This window comes from Pseudophryne corroboree, chromosome 1 (assembly GCF_028390025.1).
Source record: "Pseudophryne corroboree isolate aPseCor3 chromosome 1, aPseCor3.hap2, whole genome shotgun sequence".
NCBI classification, from domain to species: Eukaryota; Metazoa; Chordata; class Amphibia; order Anura; family Myobatrachidae; genus Pseudophryne; species Pseudophryne corroboree.
Genome location: NC_086444.1, coordinates 675,880,587 through 675,903,477, shown reverse-complemented (window position 1 = coordinate 675,903,477; position 22,891 = coordinate 675,880,587).

Below are 22,891 nucleotides of genomic sequence, written 5' to 3'. Positions count from 1 at the left end.
CATGTCTGCTTCTGAGGGTAACGGTTCTGGGGCAGAACACACTGCTGGTGTTGCTGCAGCCACAGGAACATATGGGGAGAATATAGCAGCTGTGGGCTCTGGTTCTGGGGGCTCCTTGCCCCCCAGTGGGACTGTGGCAACGGAGGCACATACTGACCCTCCGTGGGCCGCTTTTTCCACGCTTCTGCATATGCTAGTTCATAAAGTAACACCCCTATGGGACCCCCATTGCCGGTACAACCGTATGTGGTCCCTGCAGCTAACCCGCCGTGGGCGGACGATTTATCTGCTCAATTAGAGAAGTTGAACCAGTCCCTGACTACTAAAAAGTCTGACCATCGCTTGCCTAAGTCCAAGAGGTCCTCTAAGCGAGCGCTCATCTCCTCACAATCCACTGCTGTCACTTACACCTCGTCTGATGAAGACAGCACATACACTGACTCCACAGGTTCTGACTCAGATACGGCTGATGGGGAGGGTAGTTCACATGTGGATGTTCCTGATCTTTTGGAGGCTATTAAATTAATTCTGCAGATTACGGAGGATCCCGAGCCATCCGTTCCTCCTAAGAAACCAGATAGGTTCAAGCGTCAGAAGGTGATTAAACAAGTTTTACCTCACTCTGACCACCTAGTGGATATACGTCAGGAACCCTGGCAAAGCCCGGGTACGAAGTTTGTGCCTCAAAAGAAGATGCTGGCTTGCTATCCCCTCGCGCCAGAGCTGTCTAAGAATTGGGAAACGCCTCCTCCAGTAGACTCACATGTGGCTAGGATGGTGGTTTCCTCAGCTCTACCTGTCACTACCGTCACGTCTCTAAAAGAGCCTACGGATAAACGTGTCGAGGGTTGTCTAAAAGCGATTTACACCCTCACGGGTGCTGCACAAAGGCCCACTATTGCAGCTACATGGGCGGCAGAGGCTATTGAAGCATGGGCCTTGGAGTTAGAAGCTGAAATCTCCTCTGACCATGCTAGACAATGCTTGTCATATATTGTCACAGCTCCTCGCTATATTAAAGAGGTGGCTTCTGATGCCGGTATCCTAGCAGCCAAGGCCTCTACTACGTCAGTCCTGGCTCGCAGGATATTGTGGCTGAGATCCTGGTCTGTGGATCTGGACTCTAGAAAAACCCTGGAGGTACTCCCTTTCAAGGGGGATATTCTATTTGGGGAGGACCTAAATAAGATAGTGGCTGACTTGGCTACTGCCAAAACTGCCTGTCTGCCTAATACAGCTCCTTCTGTGTCGAAGGCCAAAGGCACGTCCTTTCGCCCTTCAGGTAAAGCAAAAGGTCAGGCGTACCATAAGCAGGCCCGCACTTCCAAACCTGGTAAGCCGAAGCCCAAAAGAGCCTGGGCTGCCCGTCAGCCATCAGCCAAGACCTCTATAGTCCTGGCCTTGGAACCTGGGGAATACATGGTCTCCCTGGACATACAGGATGCTTACCTGCATATTCCTATAGCGGTGTCACATCAACAATACCTGAGGTTCGCTATTGGCAACCTTCATTACCAGTTTCGGGCGTTACCTTTTGGTTTAACAACGGCTCCGCGAGTTTTCACCAAAGTTATGGCGGTGATGACGGTGGTACTCCGCCGTCAAGGGGTCAGGATACTGCCGTATCTGGACGACTTGTTAATCCTGGCAAATTCCCCAGACCTTCTCCTGCGTCATCTGGATATGACGGTCCGGTTTCTACAAGCCCACGGGTGGCTCATCAACTGGAAGAAATCCTCTCTGGTCCCTGTTTAGAGCATGGTGCATCTGGGAGCGCTGTTGGACACTCACAACCAGAGGTTGTTCTTGTCTCAGGAGAAAGTCCTGAAACTTCAGGACAGGATCCGATGCTTCCTTTCTCATCCGCAAGTGTCGATACATTCGGCAATGCAGGTGCTGGGCCTCATGGTATCAGCATTCGACATGGTGTAGTATGCTCAATTCCATTCTCGCCCCCTCCAGAAGCTGATTCTAGCCAAGTGGGACGGCCTGCCTCACCGGATCAGGTCTCAAATGATCTGTTTGACTCCGGAGGTCCGTCTGTCGCTGCTCTGGTGGCTCCAGGACCGACAATTGTGCAGAGGCCGTCCCTTCTGGATATCCAACTGGGTCCTGTTGACGACAGATGCCAGTCTAAGAGGTTGGGGCGCGGTGCTGGAGCAGCACTCCTTGCAGGGTCGGTGGACCAAGGAGGATTCTCTCCTCTCGATCAACATTCTGGAATTGCGGGCAGTCTTCAATGCGTTGAACCTAGCCCAGCATTTGATTCAGAACCGTCCTGTTCAAGTACAGTCGGACAACGCCACCACAGTGGCTTACATAAATCATCAAGGCGGCACTCGAAGCCGTTTGGCAATGAAGGAAGCCTCGCGGATTCTACAGTGGGCAGAATGCCATCTACCGGCAATATTCATTCCAGGAGTCCTGAATTAGGAAGCGGACTTTCTCAGTCGTCAGGACGTGCATGCCGGCGAGTGGGGCCTCCATCCAGAAGTGTTTCAACTCCTCGTGGAAAGGTGGGGTCTTCCAGATGTGGATCTGATGGCGTCTCGACACAATCACAAGGTTCCGGTCTTCGGAGCAAGGACAAGGGATCCTCAAGCAGCATTTGTGGATGCGCTGGCAGTGCCGTGGAGGTTTTGGCTGCCGTACGTGTTCCCTCCGGTGTCACTCCTGCCCAGGGAAATTCGGAAGTTCAAGCAAGAAAAACGAATTCTGCTTCTCATAGCTCCGGTGTGGCCCAGACGGCACTGGTTCTCAGACCTGCAAGGCCTATCGTCAGAGCGTCCACTTCTACTTCCACAATGCCCAGACCTCCTCGTTCAGGGTCCCTGTGTCTACCAGGACCTAGCCCGGCTGTCTTTGACGGCGTGGCTCTTGAAGCTTCCGTCTTAAGAGCTAAGGGTTTTTTCTGAAGAGGTCATTAAAACTATGTTGCGGGCCCGGAAACCGGCCTCTGCTCGGATTTACTATCGGGTCTGGAATTCCTACTTTGTTTGGTGCGCATCTAACCATTATGACGCTTCCAAGTTTAGTACAGCCAAACTTTTGGCTTTTCTACAGCAGGGCCTAGATTTAGGCCTGCGTCTGGCCTCCCTCAAGGTTCATATTTCTGCCTTGTCGGTGTGGTTTCAGAGAAAAATTGCGACTTTACCTGATGTTCATACTTTCACTCAGGGTGTGTTGCGTATCCAACCTCCCTATGTCCCGCCTGTGGCTCCTTGGGACTTGTCGTGGTTCTGGAGGCGTTGGTGGAGCCTCCATGTGAACCTCTTGGTTTAGCTGACCTTAAGTGGCTTTCCCTTAAGGTGGTGTTCTTGCTGGCTATTGCCTCTGCTAGAAGAGTGTCGGATTTGGGTGCCTTGTCTTGTAGTTCCCCATATCTGATTTTTCACCATGACCGGGCGGTTCTTAGGACTCGTCCCGGATATTTACCTAAGGTGGTTTCTTCGTTCCACCTTAATCAGGAGATTGTGGTTCCAGCTTTTATCTCTCCTGATTTGCCTCCCAAAGAGCGGTCTTTGTATGTGGTACGGGCTCTCCGTATCTATGTGAAGATAACTGCTTCTATTCGAAAGTCTGATTCTCTCTTTGTATTGTTTGGATTTCACAAACGTGGCTGGCCTGCTCACAAGCAGACCCTGGCCAGGTGGATTAGAATGGTGATTGCGCATGCTTATGTGAAGGCTGGTCTGTCAGCTCCTGTTCATATTACGGCCCATTCTACTCAGTCTGTTGGACCTTCTTGGGCGGCCCAACGTGGTGCGACCCTTGATCAATTGAGCAAGGCGGCTACGTGGTCCGTCCGGGAACACGTTCATAAGGTTCTATGCCTTCGATACTGCTGCTTCCCAGGATGCTTCCTTTGGACGCCGGGTTCTTGTGCCCGCTACAGTGCGTCCCCTCCCATAAGGAACTGCTTTAGGACATCCCCATTGTCCAGACTTGTGGAGCCCAGTGTACCCCGCAGCAGAAAACGAGTTTTATGGTAAGAACTTACCCTTGTTAAAACTCTTTCTGTGAGGTACACTGGGCTCCACAAGGCGCCCACCCTGACGCACTTAGCTTCTTTGGGTTGATATGGCATTAGCCGCTGACACTTCTCTTGTTGTGAGAGTGTGGTGTATGTGGCTACTAACCGTTGTCGTCTCTTTTCCTGCTACTGCATTGGGCTGGTTAACTAAACTGAGCTCCTGTGCTGGGAGGTGGGGTGATATAGGAGGCGGCACTGTGCATTCTGGGAACAGTCAAAGCTTTGAGCCTGTTGGTGGCTCGGATCAAGATCCTACTCTACACCCCATTGTCCAGACTTGTGGAGCCCAGTGTACCTCGCAGAAAGAGTTTTAACAAGGGTAAGTTCTTACCATAAAACTTGTTTTTGTAGTAGGGAGGGGAGGCTGCAAAAGACTGTCTCCTATTAAGGGACACAGTCTGTGCTGGTAAGAGGTTGCCTTTTACTAAAAGCGCTGTATTGTGGGTTGGCTCCGATCTCTGTGTCTCTCTTGCCTTTCTTGGGGGGGGGGGGGGGGGGGGGACTCTGCCTCCACCTGTGTGTGTGTGGAGTGTTTGGTGGTCTCCTTTAGCTATGTCCAGGGACACTGTCATGTGCTGCAGAGGATTTATCCTCCCAGGATGATCCCATTCCATGTAATCAGGATAGCACTGGTTTAGCACAGATACCAGCAAAGGAACCAGAGTGGTTAGCCTCTATCAAAACTTGGATTTCTCAGATTTCTGACAGTGTTGCTAGTAATGAATCTGCAACCCAGGTATTACATAGTTCTATGGCTGTATGGCATGTGTCTGGTACCTCAGGACACCCCGCTATATACCCCCAGAAACGTGCGCTTGTGCATGTCACACAAGACGACATGGACACCAATTCTGACACTACAGATGGGGATGTGTTGCGGGGGTCCGCATCTCTTGCAAAGGGGGTGTAATTGTTGGTAGAGGCTATCAGGGATGTGTTAAATGTTAATGATACCACACCTGAGTAGGTTGAGGAGGCTTTTTTCACGGAAAATTAAAAAGCCTCGCTAACCTTCCCTGCGTCAAAGGAGTTAAATGCTATATTTGAAAAAACATGGGAAAACCCTGAGAAAAAGTTCCAGATCCCTAAAAGGGTTCAGGTGGCTTTTCCTTTCCCTAAGGAGGATAGGAAAAAGTGGGAAAACCCTCCGATTGTTGATGCATCTGTATCCAGACTCTCAAAGAAGGTGGTTTTGCCTGTTCCGGGATCTACCGCCTTAAAGGAGCCGGCAGATAGAAAGATTGATAACACACTTAAATCAATGTATATTGCCTCTGGGGCCATATTACGTCCCACTATTGCTAGTGCATGGATTGCAAAAGCAATAGTGAAGTGGTCGACTACCTTGCTTGAGGATTGGGATACGATGGATAGGGATGACGTTGCATTATGTTTACGCAACATACATGATTCTGCAGGTTTTATGGTAGAATCCATGAAAGACCTGGTTTCCATGGCTGCGGGAATTTTCTTCCATGTCTGTTTCAGCTCGTCGGGGACTATGGTTGCACCAGTGGTCGGCCGACGCGGAATCCAGAAGAAGTGTGTAGTCGCTACCCTATAAAGGTCAGGCTCTCTTTGGGGAAGCTCTAGATGCGTGGATATCCACCGCTACAGCGGGTAAGTCTCCATTTCTTCCCTCAGCAGCACCTGCTCCGAAGAAATCCTTCCCCTCAGCTGCGCAGCAGTCCTTTCGGCCTAACAAGCCTAGAAAGGCCAGATCATCCAATACCTTCTTTAGAGGAGGTAGGGTTAAGTCCAAGAAACCTGCCACTGCAGGTTCCCAGGAACAAAAGCCTGCTTCAGGTACCCCAAAGTCCTCCGCATGACGGACTTCACGGCCCGGCGGTGGGGCCAGTGGGAGCGAGACTCAGACATTTCAGTCATGTCCGGGTGTCGTCCGGCCTGGATCCCTGGGTAGTAGATATTGTGTCTCAGGGATACAGGCTGGAATTTCAAAGTCTCCCTCCTCATCGCTTTTTCAAGTTGGGCTTGCCAACTCTGTTGGAGGACAGCGCAGTGCTTCAGGACGCTGTCCAAAAGCTGGTAGAGGCACAAGTCATTGTGTTGGTAATGATATGCTGAACAAAGGTTACTATTCAAACCTTTTCGTGGTACTGAAACCGGATGGTTCGGTCAGGCTCATTCTGAACCTAAAATCATTGAACCCCTTTCTAAAGGAGTTCAAGTTCAAGATGGAGTCTCTCAGTGTGGTGATATCAGGCCTGGAAGAAGGGGAATTCCTGGTATCACTGGATATTAAGGATGCGTACCTTCACATTCCGATCTGGCTGCCGCATCAGGCTTATCTCCGCTTCGCATTGCTGGACTGTCATTTTCAGGTCCGGGCTCTGCCATTCAGCCTCTCCACAGCACAGAGGGTATTTACCAAGGTGATGGCGGAAATTATGATACTCCTCCGCAAGCAGGGTGTGAACATCATTCCATATCTGGACGATCTCCTGATAAAGGCGTCGTCCAAGGAGAAGCTGCTGCAGTCCATTGTTCTCACAATGCGACTGCTCCAGAGTCACGGTTGGATTCTGAACTTTCCAAAGTCACATTTGGAACCAACCCAGAGATTGTCATTTCTGGTAATGATCCTGGATACGGAAGTGCAGCGGGTGTTTCTTCCGCAGGAAAAGGCGTTGGTGATCCAATCCATGGTCCGGGATGTCTTGAAGCCACCCCGGGTGTCGGTTCATCTTTGCATTCGCCTATTGGGAAAGATGGTGGCCTCTTACGAGGCCCTCCAGTACGGGAGGTTCCACGCTCGGACCTTCCAACTGGATCTCCTAAACAAGTGGTCGGGATCTCACCTCCACATGCATCAGTGAATTCGTTTGTCGCCAAGGGCCAGTATTTCACTCCTCTGGTGGCTCCAATTGCCTCACCTCCTGGAAGGCCGCAGGTTCGGAATTCAGGACTGAGTCCTGCTAACAACGGATGCGAGCCTCAGGGGCTGGGGAGCAGTCACTCAAGGAGTGACCTTCCAAAGAAGGTGGTCAAGCCTGGAAGCCGGCCTGCCCATCAACATTCTGGAACTAAGAGCCATCTACAACGGTCTTCTTCAGGCGGCCCCTCTTCTAAGAAATCGGGCAATTCAATTGCAGTCGGACAACGTAACAACAGTGGCTTACATAAACCGACAGGGCGGAACGAAGAGAGAGCGGCAATGTCTGAGGTGACAAGAACACTCCTCTGGACAGAAAAGCACGCGCTGGCGCTGTCAGCTATCTTCATTCCGGGAGTAGACAACTGGGAAGCAGACTTCCTCAGCAGACACGATCTCCATCCAGGAGTGTGGGTACTCCATCCGGCGGTGGTCAAGGAAATAACAAATCTTTGGGGCCTACGCCAAATAGACATGATGGCCTCTCGTCTCAACAGGAAGCTTCGGCGTTATTGTTCCAGGTCGAGGGACCCACAGGCAGTGGCAGTGGACGCCCTGCTGTCTCCGTGGGTGTTCCAGTCAGTGTACGTGTTTCCACCACTCCCACTCATCCCAAGAATCCTAAAGCTCATAAAGAGGACAAGGGTTCAAGCGATCCTCATTGCCCCAGACTGGCAAAGAAGGGCTTGGTACGCGGACCTTCTGAATCTACTGCAAGAAGAGCCGAGGCCTCTTCCTCTTCGGGAGAACCTGCTGCAGCAGGGGCCGTTCGCCTTTCAAGACTTACCATGGCTATGTTTGACGGCATGGAAGTTGAGCACCTGATTCTTGCTCAGAAGGGCATTCCGAAGAAGGTTACTCCTACCCTCATACATGCTAGGAAAGGGGTAACGTCTCAACATTACCATCGTATTTGGAGGAAATATATCTCTTGGTGTGAGTCCAAGAAGTTTCCTACGGGGGAGTTTCAACTGGAACGTTTCCTTCTCTTCCTGCAAGCAGGATTGGATATGGGTCTGCGGCTGGGATCTGTGAAGGTCCAGATTTCAGCCCTGTCCATTTTCTTTCAGAAACAATTGGCTGCCCTCCCTAAGGTTCATACCTTTTTGAAGGGAGTTCTGCATATCCAACCTCCCTTTGTACCGCCTACGGCGTCTTGGGACCTTTTAACGTGGTGTTGCAGTTCTTCCAATTGGATTGGTTTGAACCTCTACAGGAGGTAGAGCTCAAATTTCTTACATGGAAGGCGGTCACTTTGTTGGCCTTAGCTTCTGCTAGACGTGTGTCGGAGTTGGCAGCTTTGTCTTGTAAGAGCCCCTACTTGATCTTCCATGAAGATAGAGCTGAGCTTTGGACACGTCAGCAGTTTCTTCCGAAGGTTGTGTCGGCATTTCATATCAACCAACCTATTGTGGTGCCAGTGGCTACTGACTCCTCAATTACTTCAAAGTCCTTGGATGTCATAAGGGCTCTGAAGATATGTGAAGAGAACTTCTCATCACAGAAAGTCGGACTCTCTGTTTGTCCTATATGTTCCCAAGAAGATTGGTGTCCTGCTTCTAAGCAGACTATCTCTCGCTGGATCATGTTTACTATCCTGCACGCTTATTCTACGGCAGGACGGCCATGTCCAAAATCTCTTAAGGCCCACTCTACTCATAAGGTGGGGTCTTCCAGGCGGGCTGCCCGGGGTGTCTCGGCAGTGCAACTTTGCCGAGCTGGAACTTGGTCTGGGTCGGACACGTTTGCAAAGTTTTACAAGTTCGATACTTTGGCCTCTGATGATCTGAAGTTCAGTCAATCAGTTCTGCAGGAGCCTCCATGCTCTCCCTCCCATTCTGGGAGCTTTGGTACAACCCCATGGTACTAATGTGGACCCCAGCATCCTCTAGGACGTAAGAGAAAATAGGATTTTGGTACCTACCGGTAAATCCTTTTCTTGTAGTCCGTAGAGGATGCTGGGCGCCCGCCCAGCGCTTCGTTTTCCTGCAAATGTTTGGTTCAGTACAACTTTGTTTTAGTTGAGTACTGCATTGTTACTTGGTAAGTAATGTTTCAGCTGTTGCTGAGTAGTTCAGGCTAGTTCGCTTGACGTGCCTTGTATGTGTGAGCTGGTATAAATCTCACCACTATCTGTTTATAATCCTTCTCTCGAAGTATGTCGTCTCTTCGGGCACAGTTTCTAGACTGAGTCTGGTAGGAGGGGCATAGAGGGAGGAGCAAGCCCACACTCTAAAACTCTTAAAGTGCCAATGGCTCCTGGGGGACCCATCTATAACCCATGGTACTAATGTGGACCACAGCATCCTCTACGGACTACGAGAAAAGGATTTACCGGTGGGTACCAAAATCCTATTTTTATGCACTTAGACACATACAGCCAGTATAATAAAGAGCGTGAAGACTGCGCCCCATTCAAGGGGCGGGACTTCACTATGAGTGGATCCAGCAGCTCACCAGTGCTATTTTCCCTCTGCAGCTGACTGACAGGGACGTGCAGCTCCTCCGGAGAGATTCCAGATTACCTCAGCGGTACCATGGGATCATAGCAGGGGTGGAGCGCTTATTAGTGTACTGAGTCCCTAATCTAGGTACTTAGTCTGTGACCTGGCTAAGCTTGGCATTAGCGTTAAAGATGCCGTGTGCTGGTTCCATACTCCCTCTGTCTCTCCCTGGAAGGGCTCTTTGTGGATTATTTGTGCTTTTAACCTTTTCCTGTGTGTGTGCTGTCACTATACAGTATGTTACGCAAAGAGTGTGTTTCATGTAAGGCACAGTGTTCCTCTTCCCCAGGGGGTTCACTAGTATGTACTCAATGTAGTGTCCTTTCCCAGGCTAATGGGGCAGATCCAGCATGGCTGGACTCCGCTAGGGGAATGATTTCTACAATCTCTACTAAGTTACCTTGGACCGAGAGAAATACTTAGGACAATCTATGATTGAGTTTATGAAAAGAGTCTCTGTACCCAAACCAGCGTCTCAGTCCCGTGCCATTTGTCCGCAAAAATGCACTTTGGCCCTTATCCTGCAGTCTGACTCGGATGATGAGGGTTCAGAAATGGAGGAGGGTGAGGTGGACTCAGAGGTGGGGGAGGGTGCTCTGTCGCAGAGAATATAGGCTCTCATAGATGCTATCAGAGAAGTTCTAAATATCCCCAATAAGGTGACAGGAGAGTGAGGAATCTTATTTTAATATAAAATAAAAAAGAAATCCTCAGCCACTTTTCCTGTGTCAAAGGAACTTAATACCTTGTTTTGAAGAACTGTGGGTTAGTCCTGACAGGAAATTTCAAATCCCTAAATGGTTGTTATCATCCTTTCCTTTTCCTCCTGAGGGTAGGAAAAAATGGGAAAATCCACCGATAGTGGATTCATCAGTATCCAGGTTTCAAGAAAAATTGTATTGCCTGTCCCGGATACAGCCTCCCGAAAAGACGCGGCTGATCGTAAAATTGAGACTACGCTCAAATCCTTGTATACAGCTGCTGGGCTGGCCCAGAGACCCACTATTGTTATGATTCCAGCACTCTGGTCTGAGGAGATCTTTTTGCGAGGACCGGAGCACTGGAACGAAATGCTGGGAAAGGGAGCGGGAATGGAAAATAGCCCCTGGCGCCCTAACTCCGTTGTCTCACCCGTGCTGTCGGAAATCCCCTGCGAGACTATGGTTGCTTGAGCCCATGGCAGCCGCGTTTGAAGGGCGGATTATGTCTGCCCAACTCCGATGCCCCCCCAGGTCTTAATGAGAGACAAAGGGAAATCCGAGACAGGGTGATAACAAGGGGCCCTCTGACTAAACAACCAGGCCAGGGGCTACAAGCTAACTTAAAACTAGAATATGTGCGGAAACACCGCCAGGGAAAAGGACAACCAAAATATCCTCTTGTCCACTTCTCCTACCCAGCACCGCCAAGTTCCAGAGAGGACTTGTGGAAGCGGAACCCTCCGCAAATGCTCCAAAAACAGAATAAATAAAGATAAAGTGGCTGAGCCGCAACACACGGCAGAGCCGCAGCTCACGGAACACCACTCGATATACAAAGGTGATCAGTCAGGACAACTGAGGACCAAACGACTTCCTGGGATGAGATGACAACTCCCGAATACAGGACTTCTGAGGACAGGAATGACCGGATACAGCAGGACTGGAACAGACTATCAGCAAACCAAAGCAGCATGCAGGAAGCTATTACCGGCGTCTGTGAGAAGTACTGGGAAGGTATTTAACAGGGAGTCCTCCAATCAGCTGCTTAGAGCCTGATTGGGAATAAATGCCGTGCAGCTGCCTTGCTGCACGGCCAGAGGACAAGTGTGTGTGCTTGTTAATTAGGCCCTGCAACGGGGAACGCAGTCCGCCCGTGGCGTCCCCGTTGCTAGGGTCCGTGCGGCTCAGCGCGCCCGGTGTCTAGCGTTGCTAGGGAGCCGGCGGCTGAACGTGCACGGCGTCCCTAGTTGCTAGGCGCCGGGCCACGCGGACATGCGGACCCCGGAGCCTAGCAGTAGCCCCCCCCTTGAGGAGGGGTCAAGGAACCCCTAACGCCAGGCTTCTGAGGAATTCCCGAAAAAATGCCCTCTTGAGCCTAGGGGCATGAAGATCCTTATCTAGGACCCAAGACCTTTCCTCCGGACCATAGCCTTTCCAGTGAACTAAAAAATAAAGCCGACCCCGGGACAATTTGGAATCAAGAACTTTCTCTACCAAGAACTCCTGTTGTCCCTGTACATCCACTGGAGATCTACCCTGAGAGATCCTCCGAGGAAATCTACTGGAAGAAACGTATTGTTTCAACAGGGAACAATGAAACGTATTTCCAATCTTGAGAGATCATGGTAAACGTAGCCGAAAGGCAACTGAGTTGACTCTTTTAATAATAAGAAATGGTCCAATAAATTTGGGTCCCAGTCTAGCCGAGGATTGTCGAAGCCTGATGTTGCGAGTTGACAACTACACCTTGTCTCCCACCTTAAAAGTGCAAGGACGTCGGAGCCTGTCAGAAAATTTCTTTTCTCGAAAGGCCGCTTTCCTGAGAGCAAGGTGCACTTTTTTCCAAATTGCTCTGAGATGGGAGGTCAATGCCAGCGAGGAGACTGGAGAATGATGACAAAAAGAATTAGCTCTGGGGTGAAAACCAAAAACTGAAAAGAATGGAGACTCTTTAGTGGAGGAATGACAGGAATTATTGTAAGCAAATTCAGCCAAAGGAAGAAACTCGGACCAATCATTCTGGAGTTTGGCTGAATACAAGCGCAGATATTGTTTTAATGACTGGTTAACTCGTTCGGTTTGCCCGTTGGATTGTGGGTGATAACCGGATGTTAATGACAGTTTCATCTTTAATGAAGCACAAAAACATCTCCAGAATTGTGCGATGAATTGTGGACCCCGATCAGAAACAATATCAGTGGGTAACCCATGAAGCCTAAACACATGGCGGAGGAACAAAACTGCCAACCCTTGAGCAGAAGGCAATCGGGGAAGAGCAATAAAATGAGCCATTTTACTAAAACGGTCCACTACCACCCATATGACTCGGAATCCGGCTGAAAGGGGAAGGTCAACCACAAAATCCATGGAAATATGAGACCATGGCCTGAGAGGGACACTTAAGGGCATAAGTTGCCCGATAGGCAAGGAATGGGGAACCTTATGCTGTGCACAAACCTGACATGAAAAAACAAATTCCCTAACGTCTTTAGACATACTAGGCCACCATACTGAGCGAGAGACTAACTCCAATGTCTTAGTGATTCCCGGATGCCCTGAAACCTTGTTGTCATGGAATTCAGTTAAAACAGTAGCTCTCAAAAATTCAGAAACGTAAAGACGACCAGCAGGAGTAAATCTAGGAGCTTGGTGTTGAAGCTGGTTTAACTGGGTAAATAAATCCTGTGTGACAGGGCATCAGCTTTAGTATTCTTGGAACCAGGCCTGAAAGTGATTATGAATTTGAAACGAGTAAAAAATAATGCCCAACGTGCCTGCCGGGCATTAAGCCGTTTAGCTGATTCAATGTATTGCAGGTTCTTATGGTCAGTCAATACCGAAATAGTATGCTTTGCTCCTTCCAGCCAATGCCTCCACTCCTCAAAAGCCCACTTTACCGCCAGTAACTCCCGATTACCAACGTCATAATTGGATTCAGCGGAGGAGAACTTCCTGGACATAAAGGCACAAGGATGTAAGTCCAAAGACACCGGATCCTTTTGAGAAAGGACAGCCCCCACTCCAACCTCTGAGGCATCAACCTCCACAACAAAGGGCAATTCCGGATTAGGATGTCTGAGGACTGGAGCTGAGACAAAGGCTTGTTTCAGGGCCCGGAAGGACAACTCAGCTTCATGCGACCAGTTGGTAGGATCCGCTCCTTTCTTTGTCAGAGCCACAATGGGAGCAACCAGGTCAGAAAAAGAATGAATGAACCTCCTATAATAATTTGCAAACCCTAAAAAGCGCTGAATTGCTTTTAAATTGGTGGGTTGCGCCCAATTAAGGATGGCCTGAAGCTTCTTAGGTTCCATGGAAAATCCCTGAGGGGAAATTATGTACCCTAAAAAAGATACTTTCGTGACGTGAAATTCACACTTCTCCAGCTTGGCATATAAATAAACGACCACGAATTTCCCTAGGAAGTCACGGAGCACATCGTTAATGAGGTCTTGAAAAACTGCTGGATCATTAGACAGGCCGAACGGCATCACCAGGTATTCGTAGTGACCCGACTGAGTACTGAAAGCCGTCTTCCACTCATCTCCAGATTTAATTCGGATGAGGTTGTAAGCTCCTCTCAGGTCAATTTTAGAAAAAATCACAGCAGAACGTAACTGATCAAAGAGTACAGAAATCAACGGCAAAGGATAGGTGTTTTTGACTGAGATTTTATTCAAGGCTCTAAAATCTATGCATGGTCTAAGCGAGCCATCCTTTTTCTCCACAAAGAAAAAACCAACACTTAAAGGGGATTTTGATGGTCTAATAAAACCTTTCTGTAAGCTCTCCTGAACATAGTCATTCATAGCCGAAGTTTCTGGCCCGGACAATGCATATAATCTCCCCTTTGGCAATGCGGCACCAGGGATTAGCTCAATAGCACAACCATAAGGCCGATGGGGAGGCAGAATGTCCGCATTGCCTTTAGAGAATACATCGGCAAACTCCTGGTATTCCACAGGAATGAGTTCTGGAATGATAGCTGCTACTCTAACTGGAAACGAAATACATTCCTTAGCACAAAACGTACCCCATTGTGAAATCTCCCCGGACCGCCAATCAATGGTGGGATTATGAAAGGCCAGCCAAGGGTGACCCAGAACAACTGGAACTGCTGGGCAATGTGTTAGATAGAACTCGATCTTTTCGGAATGTAAAGCTCCTACTGTAAGTACTACGGGAGGTGTACGGTGAGTAATAACCCCGTTGGAAAGCGGACTCCCATCTAAGCCATGCATGGTGACACACCTACCCAATGGTAACTGAGGAATGCCTAAGGCCTTAGCCCAAGTTAAATCCATAAAGTTTCCTGCAGCTCCACTGTCAACAAAAGCCGACACCAAAGAACTGAGGCTGCTAAAGGAAACCTTAACTGGGACTAAAAGAGAGTTATTCGAGGAGATAAGCTGCAGACCTAGGTGAACCCCCTCACAATTCACCTGGTCAAAGCGTTTCCCGACTTGTTCGGACAGTTACGAGCAAAATGTCCCTTACCACCACAGTACAAACAAAGACCGGAATTTTGCCTTCTGGCCCTTTCCTCAGGAGACAGCCGGGAGAGACCCATCTGCATGGGCTCCTCTACGTCTTCTGGAATGGAATAAACACAAGGACTTGACCTTACAGGTGTTCCTCTTTCAGCCCTCCGCTCTCTGAGACGACGATCAATCTTAATAGAAAGCTCCATGAGTTTATCGAGAGTCTCAGGAGCGGGGTACTGGAGGAGACTGTCTTTAATAGACTCTGATAAGCCGAGGCGAAACTGACTGCGCAGGGCTGGGTCATTCCAGCCACAGTCGTTCGACCAACGGCGAAACTCAATACAATAAACCTCTGCAGGATTTCTTCCTTGTTTGAGAGCGCGCAGCTGACTTTCAGCGGATGCCTCTCTATCTGGGTCATCATACAAAAGCCCTAAAGACTTAAAAAAAGCGTCTACTGACAACAACGCAGGATCCTCTGCCCTTAAACCGAACGCCCAGGTCTGAGGATCCCCCTGGAGTAAAGAAATAATAATCCTAACCCGCTGAGATTCAGAACCAGAGGAAGTAGGTCTTAAACGGAAATAAAGTTTACAGGATTCTTTAAAACTAAAAAATTATTTTCTATCGCCAGAAAAACGGTCAGGCAAATGCATCTTTGGTTCAGGGACTACCTTTGGGGAGGCTCGCAAAAGATCTTCCTGCGACCTCACCCGAAGAGAAAGATCCTGAACCATCTGAGTAAGTTCTTGAATCTGATTGACTAAGAGCTGGCCAGGGTTTGGCCCTAAACCTGTCGGATTCATGAGGCCAAAAATTTTTAACAAAAACTGAATGAGAGGAAAAAATTAAAGCCCTGTTTAATTTTAATTTTTTGGTATGGCCGGTAATAATGTTATGATTCCAGCACTCTGGTCTGAGGAGATCTTTTTGCGAGGACCGGAGCACTGGAACGAAATGCTGGGGAAGGGAGCGGGAATGGAAAATAGCCCCTGGCGCCCTAACTCCGTTGTCTCACCCGTGCTGTCGGAAATCCCCTGCGAGACTATGGTTGCTTGAGCCCATGGCAGCCGCGTTTGAAGGGCGGATTATGTCTGCCCAACTCCGATGCCCCCCCAGGTCTTAATGAGAGACAAAGGGAAATCCGAGACAGGGTGATAACAAGGGGCCCTCTGACTAAACAACCAGGCCAGGGGCTACAAGCTAACTTAAAACTAGAATATGTGCGGAAACACCGCCAGGGAAAAGGACAACCAAAATATCCACTTGTCCACTTCTCCTACCCAGCACCGCCGAGTTCCAGAGAGGACTTGTGGAAGCGGAACCCTCCGCAAATGCTCCAAAAACAGAATAAATAAAGATAAAGCGGCTGAGCCGCAACACACGGCAGAGCCGCAACTCACGGAACACCACTCGATATACAAAGGTGATCAGTCAGGACAACTGAGGACCAAACGACTTCCTGGGATGAGATGACAACTCCCGAATACAGGACTTCTGAGGACAGGAATGACCGGATACAGCAGGACTGGAACAGACTATCAGCAAACCAAAGCAGCATGCAGGAAGCTATTACCGGCGTCTGTGAGAAGTACTGGGAAGGTATTTAACAGGGAGTCCTCCAATCAGCTGCTTAGAGCCTGATTGGGAATAAATGCCGTGCAGCTGCCTTGCTGCACGGCCAGAGGACAAGTGTGTGTGCTTGTTAATTAGGCCCTGCAACGGGGAACGCGGTCCGCCCGTGGCGTCCCCGTTGCTAGGGTCCGTGCGGCTCAGCGCGCCCGGCGTCTAGCGTTGCTAGGGAGCCGGCGGCTGAACGCGCACGGCGTCCCTAGTTGCTAGGCGCCGGGCCGCGCGGACATGCGGACCCCGGCGCCTAACAACTATAGCATGTGGGTGGATTACTAGAGCCATTGCCAAATGGTCGGGTAACCTGATTGAAGTGTTAGACACCTTGCCTCGGGAGGAGGTTATATTGTTCCTACAGCATATTCAGGACTCTGCAAATTTTATGGTGGAAGCCATAAAAGAAATAGGCTTACTTAATGCACGCACTACAGCTATGGCAGTGTCTGCACGCAGGGCGCTGGGGTGTCCTGCCCCCCGGACCTGAACCTCTATAGTTAGTGTTAGGGATCTACCCAATGAGAGGCTACGTTGGCGCGGTGGGTAAACTCATTGCCCTGGACAGGATTATGCTAACTGCCTTTGTTTATTACAGGTTGAGCTAGTGTGCGTTTAGTGCACCTGCAACTTTTTTCCCCTTGTATACTGTATCAAATCTCAAGCAGAGTAGCACCTCATTACTTAATTATGGTGTGCAAACTAGGGGCCCCCTCCTTTCGTAACATTCTTCAGTCACATCTGGACAAGTTTGTGCCAGGATCCCTGGGTCATAGATCTTATTTTCCAGGGCTACAGACTGGAGTTCCAGGAGCTCCCACCTCACAGATTCTTCAAATCAGGCTTACCAGTTTCACAAGAGGCAATTATAACTTTACAGGATGCCATTCAAAAACTGGTACAGACTCAGGTCATTGTTCCAGTTCCACCTTATCTGCAAAACCAGGGATATTATTCCAACTTGTTTGTGGTATCGAAACCATTTTTTTGCCGATTTTGAATCTAAAATCGTTTGAACCCGTACTTATGAGTGTTCAAATTCAAGATGGAGTATCTGGGAGCGGTGATCTCAGGTCTGGAGGAGGGGGAATTCCTAGTGTCTCTGGATATCAAGGATGCGTACCATCACATTTCGATCTGGCCGCCTCATCAGGCTTATCTATGGTTTGCATTGCAGGACTGTCACTACCATTTGATCTCTCCACGGCACCGAGGGTGTTCACCAAAGTGATGGCAGAGAGGATGTTTCTACTCCGCAAACAGGGAGGGAACAGAATTCCATTCCTGGACGATCTTCTGATAAAGGCATCGTCCAGGGAGCGGTTGTTGGACAGCATTGGCCTCTCAACCAGACTACTACTGGATCACGGGTGGATTCTGAACCTACCAACAAAGAGGCTTCCTTTCCTGGGAATGATACTGGACACAGAGTCCCAGAAAGTGTTCCTTCCCTTGGAAAAGGCAATGGTAATTAAGTCGATGGTTCGGGCTGTCCTGAAGCCAACCGGGATATCGTGCATCTGTGAATTCACCTTCTGTGGAAAATGGTGGCCTCTTACGAGGCGGTTCAGTACGGAAGGGTTCATGTGAGGCCCTTCCAGCTGGATCTGTTGGACAAATGGTCCGGATCGCAGCTTCACATGCACCAGAGGATCCATCTGTCGCCAAAAGCCAGGATCTACCTTCTGTGGTGGCTACAGACTTCTCACCTAGTTGAGGGTCGGAGGTTCGTTATTCAGAATTGGATTCTGCTAACAGACGCAAGCCTCAGAGGTTGGGGCGCAGTCATCCAGGGAGTGCATACAAGAAAGGGAGACCACTCCTTTTTGGCGCTAGTCAGCTTACATCCACATGAGATACTGTGATATAGCCAAAACTTAATTAAAAATAAGGCATGTGTCAAGTGTAGTAAAAACAAGCTAAAGTTTTAATTTAAACAGACACTTTTTTAAAACATGACACTTAAATTGAACAAGAGTGAATAACATAGGGAATCCTACCAAGATGGTGGCCGGAGCCGCAGGTGTAATATGCAAGGTATACCTGGGAAAGATACCCTGCATAAGGCTCCGGAAGGCGAGAATTCCCTGTGGAATGAACGGAGTCCAAAACAGTCTGTCAAAGTCGAAAAATATCATGATACATATCCCTTGTACTAACCCCTCATGCACATGCACGCTGCTCGTGCACCTGGTCCCCCATGCGTACACATACCCGCAAGTTGCGAAAGAGACGCTCCAGCGACTCTTGCGCATGAGATGTGTATTTACGGCGGAGTTTGTGAGCGTGTAGCGTGCGACTCGAACGTAGCATATTTAACCCAAATAGTGCATTTTGTAGATATTATTCCCTAGACCATGTCAGCAAGTATGATTAGTTTAAACAGTTCCTGGACAGAGAGATTCCTCTTTGCATGATAGGAAGGGTCAGATAAAGGTTGAAAGGTGGTGTCTAGTATCCAGCTGTAGGGTATTTTAAGGGTAACATTCCGGTGTTAGTTAGGAAAGGATCGCTCGCTCCTGTGTATAGTTATGTACAAAAGTAGATTATGAACATTAACTGTATTTGCTGTAAATTACACATGTGGCTGGAATCCAGAGGATACCTTCCACCAGAGCAGTTGGGGAAGGACATCGCCTACCTATTCAAATCCACCTATGACCTTTGCTGTAATGTAGAGACATATCCCTGTGTCCAATGAACAATGAGATTACAATGACTATTGTATTGTTTTGGATGAAGTGAATAAATAGAGCTTGCAGCAGGCTTGGTCACACAAGACTCTGAAGGCTTTCTCCCTGATAGCTGAGAACTGGATCCAGGTTGCGCTTGCGAATGATTCCCCATGTATGTATATTCTCTGTAGCCATTATTCTCTGTTATTCTGTTTAGATTTCCTTGTTAGCCTGTAGAGTATAACTTTTACCTGTTTACCCCTTTTCTCTGAATAATCCACTGTGGTGTTAGAGTCCAGTGGTTTACCACAAACAGTGTTGTGTTTTCATTTTCCTGCCTGGGCTTTTAAAGTAGATTAACTTGTTTAACCTGTTTTAGATTAACCTGCATTGTTAAGGTGTATGCACTGCGGATACTTTGTATCGCCAGTGCTATTTAAGGTTTAAAGTATAAACATATCATTACATTGTTTCATTAATAAGGTTTACAGTATTTCAATCCGTGTGCGTACGTTCCGCGTGTGCGTCGCGCCCACGGCACAGCGTCTGATGCGCTAAGTGCGTATCCATACGGTACTCAGCACGCAAATAGCGTACTTAGTCCGTAGTGTGTGTAATAAGTCCAGCGGCCATAGCGGCTCCACGGTAACAGTGTATAGCTTTATGTTTTAAGATAATATTTGACATTATCAAGTCCTTGGCAGTCCGGGGCACTGGTAGGCAGACACCAACGCGTTTCGGGACGTCAAAGTCCCTTTTTCAAGGTAATATGTCTCCAGTGCTAACATTCTGTCTTTATATAAGGGGTGCAATTGATGAATTGGCTTCTTGAAGAGCACTTCCTGTCTGCTGATTCCCGGAACCGGAAGTGACATTCCTGTGCATTACCGGAACCGGAAGTGACGTTCCTGTGCGTTCCACCCGCCGACCGGAAGTAGTCTTGCATCATCCGAAACCGGAAGTGACATTGCCGGAAGTGGGGTGCGTTCCATTGACCGAAAATGGATGGTGAAAACAGATCCTGTTATTTCATGTGTCCACAATACTTCATAATTCCAGAAAAGCTTATTATAAGTGTTCATCAAGGTATGTTGTTCTTAACGTGGTCCATAGTACCAGTACATGTAAAATAAGTGAATAAAAATAATGAGTAAATAATAAACAATAAATAAATAACACAAATTTTTATTTTTTATTTTTAAGAGTATTTTTTTTTAAATATATATTTTTTAAAGAATATTTTTAAAGAATTGTCAAAGGAACCATTTAATTTCAAAATCTCTATTGAGACCCATAGGAAAAAGAGTTTGTAAGTTATAAATGGTTTTCATTTTGGCTTTCGCAAGATTCGTCTCCAGATTGCGATTCTTCCACGTTGCCTATGAAGTCGGAAATAGAGTTTCTAGAACATTGATGTTCGGTTCTGAAATGTTCTGACAAGTGGTGAGTTGTTAGACCTTTTTTAATGTTCCGAAGATGTTTCCCTATTCTAGTTTTTAATGATCTCGACGTCCTACCGACATAAGTTTTCCCACATTTGCATGTAATCATATAAACTACATTGGTGGTGTTACAAGTGATGAAGTCGCAGATTTTCTTCTTGAAACCATTGACTATGACTTCGGTAAATTTGGATTTTTCAGATTTGATATTTCTGCACCCAATGCACTGTCAGGTCTCTGGTTTTGTCTGTCCCTGGCGGGGGTGCTAGTGGGTCAGTGTTGTACAGTGTTGCGATGTACAAAGCGAGGAGGCAATATGAAAGTCCTGCGCATAAGCGCTGAGGTTTATTAATGCAAAGCAGATGGTGTAATACTGAATACACTGAAAACCGGTAATGTGGAAAACAATGACAGGTAACTGAATCCAAACAACTTAAAAGTCTCTTGCAGCAGAACGTAAAATAACTTGATACTGAATGCAGGTGAAATAACAGAACTCCAATAGTATTTGAAAATACACAGTCTCTGAATAACACAAAGATGAGATAAACTGACAATGGTTGGAAAGCAGAACTCCGGTATATATTAGAAACTCACAGTCTCTGTAAAGCACAAGTCCATATAGCCACACTTAGGCTAAAGCAGGAGACAGTCTCTAAGCAAGTAGATGTTATTACTGCTGAGTTGCACAGATGGTATGCTGACAATTAGTGCACAGGTAAGGTAATGAGAAAGAACACCTGAGGAGAGTCTCTTACTGCTGATGGGTTTGAAGCTGGATGTGGCTGAAGTCCGGAGTAACAGGAGAGCTGTAGAGATGGTAACTGGAGCATTGAAGATAACCACAGGGGAATGCTGGAACAGGAACACAGGAACTGGGAGAACTAGACACAGGGTATGTGACTCGTCCAAGGCGATGTGAGTGAGCCCCAGACAGGAACTTATACCCCTTGCTCTGCAGTGATTGGTCACAGGTCCCTGGCTGGAAACACAGCGCTGGATTGGATGCCGGGATCAGCTGAGTGCAGGTGTCATGGCAGCGTCCATACAGGCCAGATGCCGGCACACAGCGGAACACATACGCAGGACCAGACTCAGGGGTACTCAGCGACACGGGAGATGACGCTCGCGGTCAGCGCATCCATGCAGCCGCGACTGGGGCCATGACCTCCGGAGGCATGCACACCAGCGCGCTGGTAAGTGAGACGCAGCTGACCGCCGATTCCTGACATGCACATCCCACATCGGTGGAAACCAGATGTCCTTATGGGGTTGGATGTTCTAAATGGTAACGCACTTCTCACTAGATGATTTCTTAGGTTTGGGGCCTTGCGATAGATGAATTTTGGTTTAGACAGAATAATTTTCTTCAAGATGCGGTCGCCTTGCAGTATATGCCAATGTTTTTTTATGACTTGTTCAAAAAGTTTATGGTCTGAATCAAAACTGGAAAAAAATGGCAACTGTGTCTCTTTGGCGGCATTAGGGAGCTTTGTTCTCTCTTCTATTAATGTCGATCTTTCCATTAACAGCGTTTGTTGTACTGATTGCTCGATATCTTTAGATTTGTATCCCTTCTCCAAGAACAACTTCTTGAGATCCTGTATTTGAGATTCACATATCGGAAGTTCACTGCAATTTCTTCTTGTTCTTATGAATTGTCCCTTAGGTATCCCTTTTAACCAGTTGATGTGATGTTCACTGTTTATTGCAATGTAATTCTGTGTAACAGTGGGTTTGTGATATGTCCTGGTGTGGACTGATCCAGTTTTGATATATATTTGAAGGTCCAAGAAGTTGATTTCACATTGACTGATGGAAAAGGTGAATGATAAATTGATGTTATTGTTGTTCAAAGAGGTGCAAAAGGACTCTAGTTCTTCTCTTTCTCCCGTCCAGGTGAAGATTACATCATCAATATATCGGCCCCAATCGTTAAGTTGTTCACCCCAAGTTACGCCTGGATAAATGGTGGTGGATTCCCAATATGCCATAAAAAGATTGGCGTAACTTGGGGCAAATCGGGTGCCCTTGTTTTGGAGAAAATATTCTCCATTAAAGAAGAAGAAGTTCATAGTATCTGAGGTTGAAAAAAGACAATTGTCCATCGAGTTCAACCTATTTGTGGTGTCCTATGCATGATGATTTGACTAAAATTTCTGACTGATGCTGCTGTCAGCCATTGCATTTTATCCCTATTTATAGTAACTATAATGCATGACTATGCACCATACCCCTGGATATCCTTTTCCAATAGGAATTTATCTAACCCATTCTTAAAGGTGTTGACAGATTCCGCCATTACAACTCCCTCGGGCAGGGAATTCCAAACACGTATTGTCCTTACCGTGAAGTTGTTCATAAGAATAAAATTGATGGCTTCTACAATGAAGCTCTTTCTTTCTTCCAAGTATTGGGTTTGGTCAAGGAACCACTTGATTGCTTTAAGGCCGTCCTCATGCTTGATGATGGTGTAAAGTGAGCAGACATCAGCTGTTACCAAAAAGGTGTTTTCTTTCCAATTGATCTTTTGTAT